This window comes from Cyprinus carpio, chromosome A25 (genome assembly GCF_018340385.1).
Source record: "Cyprinus carpio isolate SPL01 chromosome A25, ASM1834038v1, whole genome shotgun sequence".
NCBI classification, from domain to species: Eukaryota; Metazoa; Chordata; class Actinopteri; order Cypriniformes; family Cyprinidae; genus Cyprinus; species Cyprinus carpio.
This window is the reverse complement of record NC_056596.1, coordinates 784,181-803,333: the sequence shown is the minus strand read 5'-3', so window position 1 is coordinate 803,333 and position 19,153 is coordinate 784,181. Positions and strand designations below refer to the sequence as shown.

General features: G+C 36.0%; 1 long non-coding RNA gene across 1 annotated transcript; it reads right to left on the bottom strand.

Annotated features, from left to right (window-relative positions):
- Positions 1-11,158: 11,158 nt before the first annotated feature.
- Positions 11,159-16,492, bottom strand: LOC122135522. Its single transcript, XR_006153562.1, has 3 exons — positions 16,297-16,492; positions 15,991-16,087; positions 11,159-11,419 (listed from the first exon to the last, which is right to left on the bottom strand). It is a non-coding gene; the product is annotated as an uncharacterized LOC122135522 (long non-coding RNA).
- Positions 16,493-19,153: the final 2,661 nt, after the last annotated feature.

Sequence of the window (19,153 nt, the reverse complement as noted above, 5' to 3'; positions counted from 1 at the left end):
AAACTCGATAAATAAGCACCTTTTAGAAGACGCTCAATGATTTAACTCTTTATGCATTTGCTGACATTGAAGGCAAAATCCATGGACGTCTTAAACAATGCAGATCTCTAACTGAAGCATCTGTGCAGGAAACCAAGACACTTAAAGCAGCTGTCAGCGATTTGCACAGCAGAGACGCTTCTGTGCCGCAGGCAAGAGTCTGAGATTTAACCAGACAAAAAGAGAACGGGAAAAGATTAGAAGAGAGATCAAACTTTAAAGACACTTTAGCTTCATTTTTCCACAAAACAGCAGAGGTTGACGGCTGCCTTCGAGACCTCTTGGGAAGTTCCCCCTGATGAGCTCGGAAGTCGTAAATACGATGTGAAGAGCGCTCAAGTGAATCTAGTTGGAAACGGATGTGTTGGGTAATGCATAAATCTCTTAGTTTTTCCCTTAGGCCTGTTTCACGTGTCAGAAGCACATGAGCATTTAGCAAAGTAACACATTCTGAAGTTGCATGAAATATTATTAGCATTAGAGAGAATTGTTTACGTCTATATTATAAGTTCATATCTCACAATTCTGCCTTTATCTTGCAATTTTGGGTTTTTATCTTAACTTTTTTTCACAATTCTGAATTGTGAAATATAAACTCAGAACTGCAAGATATTAACGCAGAATTCATAGAAAAAACTGACTTTCTCCCAATTCTGAGTTGATCTCATTCTGCATTCAAAAAATGCATTCAAAGTAAATTGTACCTAAACATTCAATTAAAACTCATTTATGATTCTCAATTATGTATGCAACTGATGTTGTGAACTCATCTGATAAACATGGCCATTCCAATAGAACCTGAAGGCAGGGATGCCATCGCCATGGAAACCGATCATGTGATGCTGTGACTGACAACTTCTTTCTTTGCCGTTTCAGATAACCACCACCAAGACACAGTGTGACAGAAAAAGCTGAGAGTGTCTGTTCATTATTAACCATTTTTGTCATCTTAAATGCCTCATTTATTTGCAGAGAGTGAAATGGGTTTGTAAACCTGTGGCAACATCAATTCAGGGTTAAATCCATCAGTGTTGCCGCCCAAGAATTCCTACAGACATAACTGAGCATATTATCAGCAACAACTTCATGTGATGAAGAGAGAGACAAGAATGAGAGCTGAAGCTCATATTTAATGGTGCATTGTTGTTGTGAAAACTGATTTATTTGTTTATTTTTCTTGAGCATGACTGCGAAAACATCATGCTTTTTGACACCAGGGACCATTTTGAAAGTTAAAATAGAGCCAATTGCTGCTTTAGCATCCTTGTGTCAGCAAGTCCTGACTCATGTTTTTATAGCCACTGTGTGCTTTGGGTCAAACCTTCTTCCCATTGACAACTTTTTGGCAGAGGGAAGCAGATTTTCCTCAAGAATTTGACAGTATTTTGCTCCATCCATTTTTCCTTATATCCTGACTCATGCTCCAGTCCCTGCTGAAGAGAAACACCAAATAAAAGGACATCACCACCTCCATGCTTTACTACAGGAATGCTGTTATCTGGATGCTGAGCTGGATTGGATTTCCGCCAGAAATATCATTTGACCTCAAGGCCAGAAAATTTAATTTTATCAAACCCCATTCTTGCAAAGCTCAGTCTGACTTCACAAACAATCCCTCGAGGAACAGCTTTTTTCCATACAAGCCACATTTGTGGAGAATTTGTGTTATTGTTCTTCAACAGCTTGTCAAAGAGAATAATATTTCTAAAAACGGCATAAATCAGACTTATGTGGTGCAAACGGCGCCTCTGACTGTAGCAAATGACCCTTGGCTGCACTGCAGGGACGATGAACTGTGTTGCAACTCCCAGCGCAGTGGATAAAATTAGACGGTGCTGATGTGATTATGAGACCCTAGAGAGGCACAACACATCTCCAACAAGCCAGAGTTCAACAAGGATGCCACACAATATTGACAGTACAGAGGGAAAAAGGCAAGAAAAAAAAATGATGAGGCACTTAAAATCTGGAAATAGACAGCAGTGACAGTGAATGTCACAAATCAAGTGGAAAAAAAACATTTTTGAGATGAAAACACTTTAGTAGAGAGTTGTCAGAACTGTTTTTTATTACAATTCAGTATGCAAATATCATACTTATTCTCCCTCCTCCTTCTCTCCACTCTCGGAGGTAGACGTTTCTAAACATCCTTTCCAGTCATCCTACTACTTGCCCACTGGATCCGATACCCACTCACCTCCTTCAAGCGATTTCTTCTTCAGTCATACCTTCACTTACTCACATTATCAACTCCTCTCTTCACTCTGGAACATTTCCCTCAGCATTTAAGCAGGCTCGGGTAAGCCCACTGCTGAAGAAACCATCTCTAAATCCAGCACTTCTAGAAAACTACAGACCGGTATCCCTTCTTCCATTCATTGCAAAGACTCTTGAGTGAGTTGTGTTCAACCAACTCTCAATGTTTTTCATACAGAACAACCTCCTGGACAGCAACCAATCTGGCTTCAAAAGCGGCCACTCAACTGAGACTGCCCTGCTCTCGGCTACTGAAGCCCTGCGACTGGCGAGAGCAGCTTCAAAATCCTCAGTACTCATCTTGCTGGACCTGTCTGCTGCTTTTGACACAGGACCAGATTCACCTGTCCACCCTCAGAAAGATGGGCATCTTTGGAACCGCACTCGTGTGGTTTAACTCCTACCTCTCTGATAGATCCTTCAGGGTGTCTTGGAGGGGTGAAGTTTCTAAGTCACAACTTCTTGCTACTGGGGTTTCTCAAGGCTCAGTACTTGGACCACTTCTCTTCTCCATCTACATGACGTCATTAGGATCTGTCATTCAGAAGCATGGCTTTTCCTATCACTGCCACGCTGATGACACTCAACTTTACTTCGCATTCCAACCAGATGACCTGACGGTAGTTGCTCGCATTGTAGCCTGTCTGAGAGACATCTCTGGCTAGATGAAGGATCATCACCTTCAACTCAACCTGGCTAAGACAGAACTGCTCATGGTCTCAGCCAACCCAGCAGTTCATCACAGCTTCTATAAACAGCTGGGTTCATCAACCATAACTCCTTCCAGGACAGCCAAGAACCTTGGAGTTGTGATCGATCATCAGTTAAGCTTCACAGACCATATTGCTACCACAGCCTGGTCCTGCAGATTTGCTTTATACAACATTAGGAAGATTAGACCCTTCTTATCAGAGCAGACCGCACAACTTAAGAAAGTGACGTGACATTCAGCCAAGTATGGTGACCCATACTCAGAATTCGTGCTCTGCATTTAACCCATCCGAAGTGCACACACACAGAGCAGTGAACACACACACACACTGTGAACACACACCCGGAGCAGTGGGCAGCCATTTTATGCTGCAGCGCGCCCGGGGAGCCCTAAGTCATTCGATGCCTTGCTCAAGGGCACCTAAGTCATGGTATTGAAGGTGGAGAGAGAACTATTCATGCACTCCTCCAACCCACAATTCCTGCCAGCCCGAGACTCGAACTCACAACCCTTCGATTGGGAGTCCGACCCTCTAACCACTAGGCCACGACTTCCCTTCTTGTCCAAGCTCTTGTTCTCTCCAGACTGGACTATTGTAATGCTCTCCTGGCGGGCCTTCCTGCATGTACTATCAAGCCTCTACAACTGATCCAGAATGCAGCAGCCAGAGTGGTCTTTAAAGAGCTGAAGAAAGCTCACGTCACACCTCTCTTCATTAGGTTACACAGGAGGTTCAGTACATGGACATAAATACTCAGTCATGATGTTCAGTGTGTGTGTGTGTGTGTGTGTGTGATCCTCTTACAGTGCTCTTCATGTCAGCTGACTTTATAAATGTCTTTTAGCTTCTCTTGCTTTTGTGTGTTTGACTTTGACTCCTGAGGGGACGTGCACTATATGTGTATCATACAGTAAACAGATAAATCACAAACCTGAGTTACATCATGAACTGTTTCATGTCCAGCCGATCAAGTTAGATGGAGAAAATACTAAAGACTTATTTATTTGGGGAGTAGTTATACAAGTGATCATTTTGACCAAATAAGCTTCAACAAATGGTGTCTTACATCGATTTTTTTAAAAAAAAATTATTATTGCTTGGATTTTATCTACTCTAAAAAGGCCCACTGCATGTATGAAATCACATTCCAGTGTTATTTTAGTTCATTTATTATGTACTATTATAGTATTTAGTAATATATTGAATTTTAATTGTAATTAAAAGTAATTTTATTTCAGCATTAGTTATTTTAGTATTTCAACTTAAACATATTTAATTCATATTCAGGTCAGGGTTATTATTGCTTACTAAAACAGTTAAAAAAGCATTTTCATTAATTAAAACACACACACACACACACACATATATATATATATATATATAGAGAGAGAGAGAGAGAGAGAGAGAGAGAGAGAGAGAGAGAGAGAGAGAGAGAGAGAGAGGGGGGCAGTATTAAGAACTGCTGCTTTAGAACATTTATTTTGAAACTTGTGAATCCATTAGAATCGTTAGAAGACAGAATCAGGATTCATATATGAACAGATTTTTACTTGCACTTCTAGTTTTCTCTTCCTCTTCTCTAAAGCAGCGCAGCATGGCCCCACCCCCTTTACTGCCTTTTCCCGAGGGTGGGGTTTATCAGGGTTTGTGACATCACGAACCCGGGAAGTAACTCGTTGTAGTCCCTACCAGCCATTTTTGTAGGCATTAAACTGCCAGAATTTTAAAAGACGATAACTTCATCTTTGTAGCTTTGTAGATATCATTTATGCTCAAACAGCAACATTACACACTAACTAACGTTAAAAAAGTGAAATCGCAATCAACCATCCCTTTAAGCTCATTAGGGTCTGAACAGCTCATATTTCTGTTTTTCACTGTTGCTCTCACCTCGACATAAGTTTCTGCTCCTCGACTAAATATGACAATGATGAAGACACACAGAGACATCCAGATCTGTCCTGCTGTTCTGATGTGTGTCTGTTTTCATCTGCAGATTCACAGCGTTTTTGACAGTTCAAAACCCTGTTCACTTCCACTGCAGCAACACACACACACACACACACACACACACACACACACACACACACACTCCCCAAGCGACTTCAAAGCTGTCATCACCTGTTGGGTCGAGTGAACGAGGCCGTGTGTCACAGTGATTTATCGTGGGTTAGCAGAGGTGACTGTGGTGAAATGACTGTAGCACCAGAGGCTTTCTGCTTTCATAATGCAGCAGAAGCACCTGTATGATTATAAATCACTGCATTTCATTACATTTTCAGCTGTTACTGTTCTGGTGGCATTTTTATAATTTACCCTCCACCCCAAAAAAGACCAATTGTTAACACATCCACAGAATATTTTATATTTTGCATTTTGTTTATTTTTAATTTTATTTGTTATATTTAATTTTATTAGGTTCAATTAGTATTCACATTTTATTTTTTATGTATTTATTTAATTGGTTCATTTATTTATCATAATATTTGTCTTTTTATTTTAACTTATTAGGTTTAATTCAAATAGCATTTTCTTATTTTTTAATTATTTTTTCGTTTGTTTATTTTTAATTTTTAATAGGTTTGGTTAGATTAAAATTTTTAGTAGGTTAAATTCAAATTGTATCAATATTATTTTTATTTATTCAGTTTATTTATTCAGTTATTTAATCAGTTTATTGGTTATTTTTTCATATTTGTGTTATTTTATTTTAGTAGGTTAAATTAAATTGCATTATTTTTTGTTTTATTATTTTTTGGATATATTTTATTTTAGTAGGTTAAATTAAATTGCATTATTTTTTGTTTAATTATTTTTTGGATATATTTTATTTTTACTAGGTTCAATTTAAATTGACTTGTATTATTATTTTTTTATTTATTACATGTATTTAGTTAATTAGTTCATTTATTGGTTTAATCAACTATATATTTTAAAATTTTTTTTTTTTCGCTTGGCTTACATAGAATCAAAAAAACAACAAAAATAAAATTACAACTTCGCTTGGCTTTCATAAAACAACAAGAAAATTACACGTCTTCTATCTCTCGAATGCAATACCGTAGTTATAGAGAATCACAACCATGACTAAATTTGGTTTTGTACTCTAATCGAAACCCTAAACTTAAGCGGTGAAACCCAAGCAGATGCGGCTGATGTTTTGTGAAGGTGTGTGTGGATTCTCTAGCAGTTATAAGCTGAACTGTAATCTTCACTTGCTGAAGTGTTTAGGTTCGCAGACTGGTTTCATTTGGTTCAGGTGTGTTATTATTTATTTGTTTGTTTGTTGTCGTCTTGAGGTGATTGGTGTGGCGTGATCCAGATGGATATCTTTAAATAAGCTTCCTGTTTCGTGGAAAGACCCGCTTTTGAAGGCAGGCCGTGATAATAGGGTCGTTTATACAGAGTCAGGAGACCAGAGAACAAACATACAGCTGCAGCCAAGCAAATAAAACAACACAAGATAGCAATAATTATGCCTTATGCAATTATTGTTTTGTGTGATTAGGGTGTGTGTGGCCATATGGAAGCTTACCATGGAAGCCTAGATGAATTTTAATGAATTTCACACACACACACACACACACACACACGGGCAGGTTTTTAGCAGATGTGAAAAAGTTGCACGACATACTGATTATCTCCATTGTTTCGGTGCAAATGTCCTCACTTATGTGTGTGTGTGTGTGTGCACGCGCTTGTTTTGGACCAAATGTCCTCACTTATATTCTGAAACACTTTTCCAACCATTTGACTGCTCCTCACTAGTTAAAAAGGCTTATAAATCAGCCAGAAGATGTTTTGATGTAAATCTAGTGTTCTGCACGTGTGTGTGTGTGATGGGTACATTTTGTGTAATTGTTCCTTTTGTATGCAATGGTGTGATTGTGATACTTTTTGAATTTTCAGTCATTGTCATCAAGCAATCTTTTTCTTCATATAAATAGAAAAAAAAAAATCAATCCTAATCCATACATATAAATTTTTATTTTAATTGAGAATTACTTATCATAAATATTTCTCAATGATAAAATTTGTTCAGTCTGGAACTGTTTTCAAATTATCCACAAAATTATGAACAAAATCCACAGGCTCCCATTTGTGCCTTTTTGTGCCTTTTTTTTTTTTTTTACAAAATTCAGTTCAAATCAACTGTTATAAATAAATAGTTATTAATAATTTAATGTAATAATACTAAAAATATTAACTAAATATTAATATCAAAAATAAAAAATGATGAAATATAAAATACATTTAATATAAAAAAAAATATTAAATATTACAATACTTTTGTTGTGATTGTCTCAATTTAGCATTATAATTGATATAAGTATCAAACGAATACAACAATTTGGTTTTACAAAGGAAAATACTTTACTTTTTATTTGTAGTTTTCCTGAATTTATTTTTATTTTTTCTTATTTGCACCCCTGGTATGACTTTAAGTTATAAATTGATAGATTAACGCTGGTATTTTGATTTTGCTTTTAAACTCAGATATGTGAGTTTATTAAACACACACTTTAAGAACAGCACTTATGGCTGTGAAAATGAACAAAATCCACAGGCTCCCACTGTTCAAATCGCAGTTTATCAAATATGACTTCATAAAAATCAAAGCTTTTCTCTGATACTTCTGTATTTAATCTTTCAGTAGTACAATCTTCAGATGTTTATAGCAGGCATCAGCCTGTTTAACATTTACACTAAACATGTTTGATTAATCCAGATGTCATTTTCTGTCTGACAGCGTCTGAAACTCAGCAGGACGCCTTTAATGTTCAGAAAACATTGATTAGAGAATAATATACATCAGCAGCATCTTCAAGATCTTTATTAAATAAGAAAAAACATGATGTGTAAATGGAGGCTTTGGTAGAGGATCCGATATTTGGATCGGCAGCAGCATATCTCATGTCAATTAAGAGTCTAATTAATCGTGTGCACTAATGAGGGCGTGTTAAAATCACAGCCACGGGCGGAAACAGATCACAGAGCAAATGGAATGAAAGAGAGAGAGAGAGAAAAAACAGTGCTTTATGTATGTTTCAGTAATCTTGTGGGGTTTTCGTCTTTCTGTTAGTGTTTTTGTGTATTCATGCATATCACTGGTGTTTGTGTTTATTGAAGTGTGTGTCCTGTGAGAATGCATGCATGTATTTGTATGCAAGCGGGACTTTTTGTTTGCACAGCTTCAAATGATCTTGATTTGCAGCAAAGGAGCAGCTGAGCGCAAGGTTTCTCTTGTATCGTTGTTGTCATCTCACTGTTTGAAAGCGGTTTGTTTCTCACAAACACAAAGATTTTGTCTTCTCCAGATGTTCACTGATGGACTGGAGTGCTGTGCATTACTTGTGGATTATTGTGATGTTTTTATCAGCTGTTTTGACTCTCATTCTGACGGCACCCATTCACATCCATTGCGAGCAACGCTACATTTCTGAAGACATTTCACCATTTTCATTTTGGGGTGAACTATTTCTTTAAAAACATTAGTGCAGAAATGGCAAATTGAATTGATTAGTTCATAAAAACATGGTGTGGCTTGTCACTAATGAGACGATTTACATGTCAACTGTTTATAGACATGCTAAAATGAACTGACAGATTAAATTGAATCCAGATTGCTAAATTATGTGATTCTTAGAAAAATTGTCACAATGAATGAAAAAAACATTTAATAATTTAATATTTTTAATAATATTTTAATGTCTATATGAATTATAATTAGAATTTATTTAAAGAACTTTTTTTTTATTCCTCTTTATTCTTTCAGAAAAATCCAATCAGAGTTTTATTAAACTGTTTTTTTTATTTTTTATTAAACACGTTCATTCCAGCAGATGGCATGTGCGCAGCATAAACTCCGGTGAGAATATGCTAGTCTCGTGAGAACCAATGCTTGTTTACAGGAGCAAAGAAAGCAAAGTTCCTTACTTTAGCAAAGAAAAATCAGTCTCCTCTTGGCTTATATCGAAATCCTCCCATTTTTCTTTATAAATCTTTGTTTTATACTTCTAATCCGTGACCAGTGTTTTGTTTTGCTCCCTCCGCTGCGCTCCCGCGTTCGTCGGAAGATTACCCTACGTTTTCCGCCTGAATGAACGCTCATACGACAGTTAACGCAAGCTAGAGGATACTGTTTATAAAGTTTTAAATATGGATATGTTTCTTAAAAAAAAAAAAACACTGATTCGCTACAGGAGGCATTTATTCACCCCGGAGCCGTGTGAGGCACTTTTTATGATGGATGGATGCCCTTTATTGGATGTCTTTTGGACTACTGAAAAATAACACCCATTCACTGCCATTATAAAAGTTGGAAGAGCCAGAACATTTTTAAATATAACTCTGATTGTATTCGTCTGAAAGAAGAAAGTCATTTTACAGCATTGTTCACACTTGACATTTAATACAGAACTTTTCTTCTCTCAATCACCTCTTATATCTTAAATAACAGATTAAATATCCATTTGTTTTTAAAAGGTTAATGTCAGTTTAACGAAACGCTAGTACAGAATGTTTGTTTTCATGTTTTTTATTCCCCCCTTCTTTCTTCAGTAATTGATTTTATATACAAATAAATGATCTCAAAGCAAACCATGACACTTAGGCATCCTCACAAACACAGGCTAATTTCCCGCATCTGGTTGTCGTAACTGCATTAAGCAGCCTTAGACTCAGCACCACCAAACTAATTCACTTTAGCAGAGAAAAGAAAAAAAAAGCAGCGATCTTTAAAAACCCAATATCAGATTAAAACACCGGCCGTTATGAATGCGAGTCGCTCATAAACAGGAAGCCAAACAGAACTAAACGGATTTGGCATGAAGCTCACAAAACAGTTAAGCGAGCAATCCCTGGGAAATCAATCAGGCTTCGCAACAAAGCAGAGGTCCATTATTATGCGCTATCACACATCTGATAAACTGCTTGCCAGATATACGCATTTCACACTCTTTTGCGAGCTGTTATATTATATACAAATGTGTTATCGGTGCCAATATTGACACACGGTTTGAGCTGAACCAGAGATAAGAGAGGCCAAACGTGCATTTTATCACAAAAAATGATGGTCATCAGTGCAATCTAAACCTGCTATGACATTTAGACGCCAAATGAGAAAACAGCCCCATTTGAACGAGAGTTGCTTTCAGATCTGGCCATCAGAGAGAGCGAGGTGAGACATAGAAAGGGTTTTTTAACCAGACCGGTTTTGATTGTCTATGCAGTTTCTAAAATAAAACCTGAGTCTTAGAAATGCATGAGTAGGCCTATAACAGAAAGCCCCCCTCCACAACAAAAAAAAACTAAACCACAAAGAAAAAACTTACCTTAATAAAAAACAGAAAAAAAGCCTCCCTCGACAAGAAAGAATAATTCACCTTCCTGGAAGCCTGTTGTTTTAGTCTAGAAGAGGAAAAAATGAATATCTGCTGCTTCTCAGACCCTCCTAACTTGTTTTCTGTTGTGGCCAGCATATGTAAAATTTAAAGGGAATGAGTGACACACAGGCTGAAGAAAGCTTGACATATATACATCACTAATAAAACACAAAATACATAAAAATGTGTCATCATCACTACTGAAACACATATTCCCTTTAAAATCTAAGCATCGTTTTACTCAACCATTAGGAATGATTCATTATGCATGTTGGCACGATTTGAAGAATAATTCATGTCTGTAGCACAAAATATGACCATTTGCCTTAGCAAATACCACTAATAAACCAACTAAGCATCGTTTTACTCAACCAAGCATTTATTCTTATTGATACGCTCCTAAAAATAAAGAGTGGCTTCAATGGTTAACCTTTATCATTCATGGAAGCTTTCCATTCCACAAAAGGTTCTTTACAGTGGATAAACTTTTAATAATAAAGGTTCTGAATTGTAATTGATGCTCCATGAAGAACCTTCAAAATCCATGGAAACTTCCCATTGAACATAAGGTTGTTTATAGTGGAAAAAGTTTATTTAGATGATTAAAGCATGCTTTACACTAAGAAAAAAAAGAAAAGGTTATTTTAAATTATTAAAAAGATCTTTAAAGATTTAAAAAAAAAAAAAAAAAAGGTTCCTTAAGAAACTGTTCACTGAAAAGCTCTTTGACACTGCAGTGAAAAAAAAAAAGAAAAAAAAAAGAAAAACAGTTTACGAACCTTTATTTAATTTAAAATGACATTTCCCTCCACTTAGAAACGTAAGAATAGCAAGTGTCTGGTCCTGCAGGGACTCGAGAGTTTGTTCTCCGGCGGCGCAGAAACACAGCTGCATCCAGACGTGAGATTAGCTGAAGGAATTCAGAGTTTCTCTTGCATGGAGACAGCGAGAGAGTTTACCAGCAGGGTACGGGATGATGAAATCTGTTTGGCAGCGGTCACGCACCCTCAGCATCCTCCAACACGCCTGGACACATGCCACATGCTAGTGAGACACGGCTAAACGAGCTCGAGAACAAAACATTCACTTCATTATTCAGAGAGATTTTAGATTTTATTTTCCTATTCCAAATTTACAAACCCGATTCCAAAAAAGTTGGGACACTGTTTAAATTGTGAATAAAAACAGAATGCAATGATGTGGAAGTTTCAAATTTCAATATTTTATTCAGAATACAACATAGATGACATATCAAATTTTTAAACTGAGAAAATGTATAATTTTAAAGGGAAAATAAGTTGATTTTAAATTTTATGGCATCAACACATTTCAAAAAAGTTGGGACAAGGCCATGTTTACCACTGTGTGGCATCCCCTCTTCTTTATAACAGTCTGCCAACGTCTGGGGACTGAGGAGACAAGTTTGCTCAAGTTTAGGAATAGGAATGTGTTGTCCCATTCTTGTCTAATACAGGCTTCTAGTTGCTCAACTGTCTTAGGTCTTCTTTGTCGCATCTTCCTCTTTATGATGCACCAAAATGTTTTCTATGGTGAAAGATCTGGACTGCAGGCTGGCCATTTCAGTACCCGGATCCTTCTTCTACGCAGCCCATGATGTTGTAATTGATGCAGTATGTGGTCTGGCATTGTAATGTTGGAAAATGCAAGGTCTTCCCTGAAAGAGACGACGTCTGGATGGGAGCATGATGTTCTTCCAGAACTGTTGTCCTTGTTTCAGCATTGATGGTGCCTTTCCAGATGTATAAGCTGCCCATGCCACACGCACTCATGCAACCCCATACCATCAGAGATGCAGGCTTCTGAACTGAGCGCTGATAACAACTTGGGTTGTCCTTGTCCTCTTTAGTCCGAATGACATGGCTTCCCAGTTTTCCAAAAAGAACTTCAAATTTTGATTCGTCTGACCACAGAACAGTTTTCCACTTTGTCACAGTCCATTTTAAATGAGCCTTGGCCCAGAGAAAACACCTGCGCTTCTGGATCATGTTTAGATATGGCTTCTTTTTTGGCCTATAGAGTTTTAGCGGGCAGCGGCGAATGGCACGGTGGATTGTGTTCACCGTCAGTGTTTTCTGGAAGTATTCCTGAGCCCATGTTGTGATTTCCATTACAGTAGCATTCCTGTATGTGATGCAGTGCCGTCTAAGGGCCCGAAGATCACGGGCATCCAGTATGGGTTTCCGGCCTTGACCCTTACGCACAGAGATTGTTCCAGATTCTCTGGATGATATTATGCACTGTAGATGATGATAACTTCAAACTCTTTGCAATTTTTCTCAGAGAAACTTCTTTCTGATATTGCTCCACTATTTTTCGCCGCAGCATTGGGGGAATTGGTGATCCTCTGCCCATCTTGACTCCTGAGAGACACTGACACTCTGAGAGGCTCTTTTTTATACCCAATCATTTTGCCAATTGACCTAATAAGTTGCAAATTGCTCCTCCAGCTGTTCCTTATATGTACATTGAACTTTTCCGGCCTCTTATTGCTACCTGTCCCAACTTTTTTGGAATGTGTAGCTTTCATGAAATCCAAAATGAGCCAATATTTAGCATGACATTTCAAAATGTCTCACTTTCAACATTTGATATGTTATCTATATTCTATTGTGAATAAAATATAAGTTTATGAGGTTTGTAAATTATTCCATTCCTTTTTTACTCACAATTTGTACAGTGTCCCAACTTTTTTGGAATCGGGTTTGTAGTTTCATATTCCTAATTTAGTTTTTTTTTTGTTTTTGTTTTTTTTGCAAGATGTTTGCTATTTTCAGTTTAATTTTTGTTGTTCAGTAAATTCTAGTTTTAGTTTATATGTTTTTTATACATATGCTGAAAATAAATTGGCGTAGAAACAACTTTCACTCAGAAATTGGAAATTTATTTCACTGACAATTTAAAAAAAACAGCAACACATTGAATTAAGTGAAATTTTGACTTAAATAGTACTTGTAAAACATACTCCAATAATCTTTATTTACAACTTAGAATTTTTTGTACAGTTTAGTTTTATATTTTACATTTTTGTTTTAGCATTTTAGACAGTTACATTTATTACATTTGTAAAATTATTTTAAAAGCTCCTAAAATACATAAATTCTCACTCTCTCTCTATATATATATATATATATAACTAATATATATTTACTAAAATAATGTTTTAATTCATTATTCATTTACTAATAATTAACTGATTTGATGATTAAATTATGTTTATTGTATATTACACCGTTAAATGTTACTACAGTAAATATATCTGCTGTATTGTATTTGTTAAGATATTTTCCACAATTTGTGTCAAATATTAAGTAGAAATAAGCTTTGAAACATCAAAAATATTCATTTTAAAAAATATCAATAACAATAAAAAAAATCCTGCTATCAATGGATATTCAAAAAAAAAAACACAGACACACACACACAAAAAAAAACAAAACCCCAAAAATAACATGTGATCCACCCACTAGGGGGCAGATGACATGCAGATCATATATTTTAGGTAAGTACTGATTATGATAATGCTGAAAATGCTTGTGTTAATGATGTAAATCTCCTATTTGTGTTTTTTCTGTCCTACTCAATCTATCAGAACTACCCAGAGGTTTAAACTAGTCAACTAGACTAGTATTACCCACTAAACTTCTACTATAGGCACTGACTAGTTAGCTATCACCTGTAAGATCATCATGGGGACCACCGGTTGTTCTCTAATCTAATGGAGCAGTTCAATTTGATTAAAAAGGCGTTTGTCTGCGCTAAGCACATGTAAACAGGAGACGCAGCAAGGGCTTATTAGTGCCATATTAGTGCATTAATTAGTTTTCCATGGGAAATCTGCAAGCTATAACGAGACGCAGTGATGAGGGAAGAAACACTGATTGACGCCTGCTGTCTGAGAGAGAGAGACGAAGAGCTACTCACTGGAATACTGGCCTTGATTTGTCGTTTTCCTGCTGTTTTGATGTATACTTTCGATTCCTTTTGCATTTCAGCTGACACATGGATTTCATACTTGCTCAGTGACATAGAAACCTAGTCAAATTAGATCGCATTGGTTAACTGAGACCGTATGAATATAAAAGTGTTTCATCTTCAGAAATTAGATTTCATTTCCGTCATTAAAGGTGAGGAAATTTCCTGTAGAAAATTCAGGAAATATCATTAGATATTAATCAAAGCCTGGCATGCGCTGATGGACAGCACAGAGAAATTAAGAAATGAGATTGTGTGCATGTAAGAGAGAGAATGATCAGACTGATGGACTGTGAACAAAGGGAATGAACGCTGGTCTCATAAGGCTCCCCTCATGTATAACTCTACAAAAACCACTTACATGTCCGGTCTATTCAAAAACAGCTCAGCTATTGGTTTTCTTTTCATTCTTTAATATGCACCATGCTTTATTCAGGAGACTGTGGGCTATGATGTGCTATAATCAAGAAGAAATTGGATAAAACTATGTATGTTTGTTTTTCACAGTGTCTGATGTCATCTAAAAATGGAATGAATTCTCTTGAGTTACATTGTTACACCAGTAGGTGGCGAGACATGTCAGCCTTTGAGTCATTGATTCATTCAACTGATTCAGTCAAAAACGGGTACGAAACAAGTGGCTGTTTTTTATGAGTGAGTCATTGAATTGTTTGCTCATTCATTCAAACGATTCATTTAAATAAGATCATTAATTCATGAATGAAAAAAGCTGCTGTGTTTAAGCAAATCACTGAATCGTTCACTCAACCAGTTTATTCATACAAACAGATTCTTTCAGGAAGTGAGTGAATGTGTATATGAATGAGTCAAAGAATCACTCACTCCAATTAGTTTTAAAACACTGATTCATTCAAGAACGAAACAAGTCGATCTCTTAATTAGCAAGTCATTGAATTAAGCAAGTTACATCAATACACCAGTAGATGGCACAACATGACAGCCTTTGAGTCATTGATTCGTTCATTCATTCAACAGATTCAGTCAAAAACATGTGTGACAAAAGTTGATGTCTTTATGAGTGAGTCACTGAATTAAGCAAGTTACATTGATACACCAATAGGTGGCGCAACATGACAGTCTTTAAGAGTCACTGATCTGTTCATTCATTCAACCGATTCGTTTAAAAACTCTAATTTAGCTGATAAATAAACAAGTTGCATGCATAATAGAAACCGCATATTAGCATACTATATTACTATTTTTGGCATAGAAATAGATGCTAAAAATAGTAAGAGTAGTAAACTAGCATGCAGTTCTGAATTCAGCAGCTATCTTTAAGTGAATCACTGAATTGTTCACTCAACCAATTCATTAATATACACAGACTCCATCAGGAACTAAGTGACTGTATTTATGAATGAGTCATAGAATCACTCACTCAAACGATTCATTTAAAAACACTGATTCACTCAGGAATGCAACAAATGAGTTTATCATTGAATCATTCGTTCAACTAATTCATTAAACACAGATTCATTCAGGAAAGGCCACCGAGTTGTGATTTTTACGAAGTGATGAAGAGGTAAAGACTCCTCTTTCTGTGTATTTACGTGAAATTGACAGAAAGTAAAGAAACGACTCACCCGCTCAGATATGATCTTTCGGTCACGTCAGACCACACTTGAAATGATGATCGGTGAAGGACATTGAAGGTTCATCTCCTTGTCTGAGACCAGAGATCTGAAAACATGACTATTAATAAGACGAGCAGATCATCATTTCACAAATTATGCATTAATTAATTTTTTTTTTTTTTTTTTTTTTTTTTGTAAATGTAAAACTCTGTACTGTGTTTTAATATACATACATAAATATTTATTTTTGAAAATTTACTTATATATTTTAATATAAAAATATATATTTTCAGATTTTAAGGAACATATTTTAACCTTGAACACTACTCAGTGATGAGTGCTCTCATCTGAGCTTGTGAATGTTCTAACTCCTCAAACTCTTCGATTTCATTTGCACAGTTCCACACTTCAGCGACGGCGAGGTTAAGTGTTTGACCTTCAGGGACATCAGCACAGTCAGTCTCACACGATGCACTCTGATCGTGCAGCACATATTTTGTTGGTGGTGAAAGGTCAGCATGGCTGCGGTAATCAAGGATCGTTACTGACATTCACCTGTATGCTGTTTAGCAATGCAAATGAGGCTCATCTGATCACCACCAGGCCACAGCACCAATCAAACCACAGATCTTCATCCGTGCTGTAGAATATATGTGATTTTAGAATTAAAAATAAAAAACATGAACACCAATCTGAGATTTAAAAACTGCATTAAAGGGGCCAAACTGATCACTTTAACAGTTCTGTAGTGTTATTAATGACGTCCCTTTGTAATATCAGTCCACTGTAAAAGGCCAGTTTCAGTTTTTAGTTACCATTTCCATTCTCTCTGAGCCTTAAGGCATTTTACAATCTCTTCCAATATGTGCTGAGAGATCACGATGTGTTGACTCTTGTGAAAGAGACTAACAATGTACCATTTAAGAGTTCTGTATCTAAATGACCTCTATGCATTAATATTTGACATTTAATTCAAAGCAACTTGCATTGAATGGTTTCTGAATATTTTAATGGCATTCACTGGGAATCAAACCCAAAGTTTTAAAGTTGTTCATCAGGTTCCATCCATCCTCTATACCTGCTTTATCTTACACAGGGTCACAGGATTGAATAGGTCTTGATAAAAATCATTTGCTGATGTCTCATGGTTGTCATAACGATACAGCTTTCTGAATATTTTAATGGTTTCTGTCAGAAAGGGAGCTTTTGAATAATATTAGGCCAAAAATGTATTTATCAGAAGTTTAATGTTTTTTTTTTTTGTATCATTAAAATTATTTAAAAAATGTTTAGTATTATGCAATAGTTGAATACATGTACTTAGTATCATATGCTCAATTAAGTTCTTTAATCTGCATAATGTACAATTTGCAGTCTTTATTATTTTTTTAAAAGTGAATGTGATGCCAGTTTTGTTTTGAAAATGTAGGATTTTTTTGCATTAGTTGGATATATTTACATTGTATCATTTACTTTTATTTGCAAAATTACAATTTACAATCTTTATTTTTATGACTTTATTTAAAAAAAAGCGTTGAATATGTAAGGCCAAAATTGTTTTGAAAATTTCTGACTATTTTGCAGAAGTTGCATACATTTACTTTGCATCACTCAAACTTAATTAAGTGATTTTATTTGCATAATTACTATTTGTGACCTTTATTTGAATGACTCTTGTGGCAGTACTGAGAATGCAAAATGTACTTGCATTGATGTGAGTGGCTGTCTAACACATTTCTCAATGCAACAATGCATAAGTTCGACCTTAAGAAGTGCCTGCATGAATATTCAGCATTTCAGACAAACATCAACAGACCATCACCAAACATCTGCTCTTCACACTGAAACTGAAGTGAATCTATCAGAGTCTCTAGTGTTCTGGGCAGACAGAGAGGAAGTAAGAGGCAAAAAGCTCATTTCACGCTTGTCGCTCATCCCTCTGTAACCTGAATGGTTCCTCCTGCTCAGACTGGGACTCTTGTGTTTGGAGGTGTGTGTTCAGATGCCTGCGGGGGGGAGATAAGACACGTTATTCTGCAGGTGCTGGAGGAGAGGTCAGTCAACCACTCCATTCTCCAAAATGAGCAATCGGACAGCTTGTTGTAGTTTGATACCACAGTTGTTTTTGTAAAGAAACGCCTATGATAGAGCATTTTAATGTACTGCCAGTCACACAAATTTACTTGATTTGAATATCAATGTACAGCTATGGGCTAAAGAATATATTCTAAAGACACACACCTGGGGACTAATAACCTAATGATTAGAACTAAACAAGGACAGGAACAGGAAATCCAAATATGGTCACAAGAGGGAGGGAAACACAAGACACACTGACAGCTGTATTTTCCTCCCACTGAAATGATACATTTATGTGTTAAACGTTTACACATTATAGATGTTTTTCCTCAAATGTGACATATTCAGTGTTATTTTAGCATCAATGAGACACTATTTATTAAATATCTAAAATGAGATTTTGCTTTTAAATTTTCTACTTTCATGTTGATTTTAAAGTATAAGTAATTTTGTTGTTTTTGACTTTTTTTTTCTTTTTCAATGTTTTTAAATATTTCTATATAGTTTTTATTTATCTTTCTTTCTGTTTCAGTTTTAGTTAATTTAGTATGTCAAGTTACACTAAACAAAAATGAGAAATTTTGCCTTGGAAAATACAATAAGACTTTAGACTTTATATTTTATTTCAATTAACATTTATTTATTTATTTTTTAAACCCTGATGTTAATGTTTTCCTGGGTTTAAATATATAGAATACATATTTATTTTTGGCCATTTTTACACACACGCACACACACACACACACACACACACACACACACACACACACACACACACACACACACACACACACACACACACACACACACATCTATGTATGTATACAAAGATTTTTTATTTTTTTTTTGCTGTATGCAGCAATACCCTTTGTAATGCTGATAAGGACAATTTATATCCATATACCCAAAACAGTATCACAAATCAAGGAAACATCACAAAACACACACTACATCTAACTAACTCCAAACTCAATCTAATAATCACAAAACACACTCCACGTTCACACTCGAGCTAATGATCTCCAATCTGACTCTCAGATGCACAAAAGACGTGTCACGTGTCATTCACTCAGGCAGGGCTTTGTGATGCTGG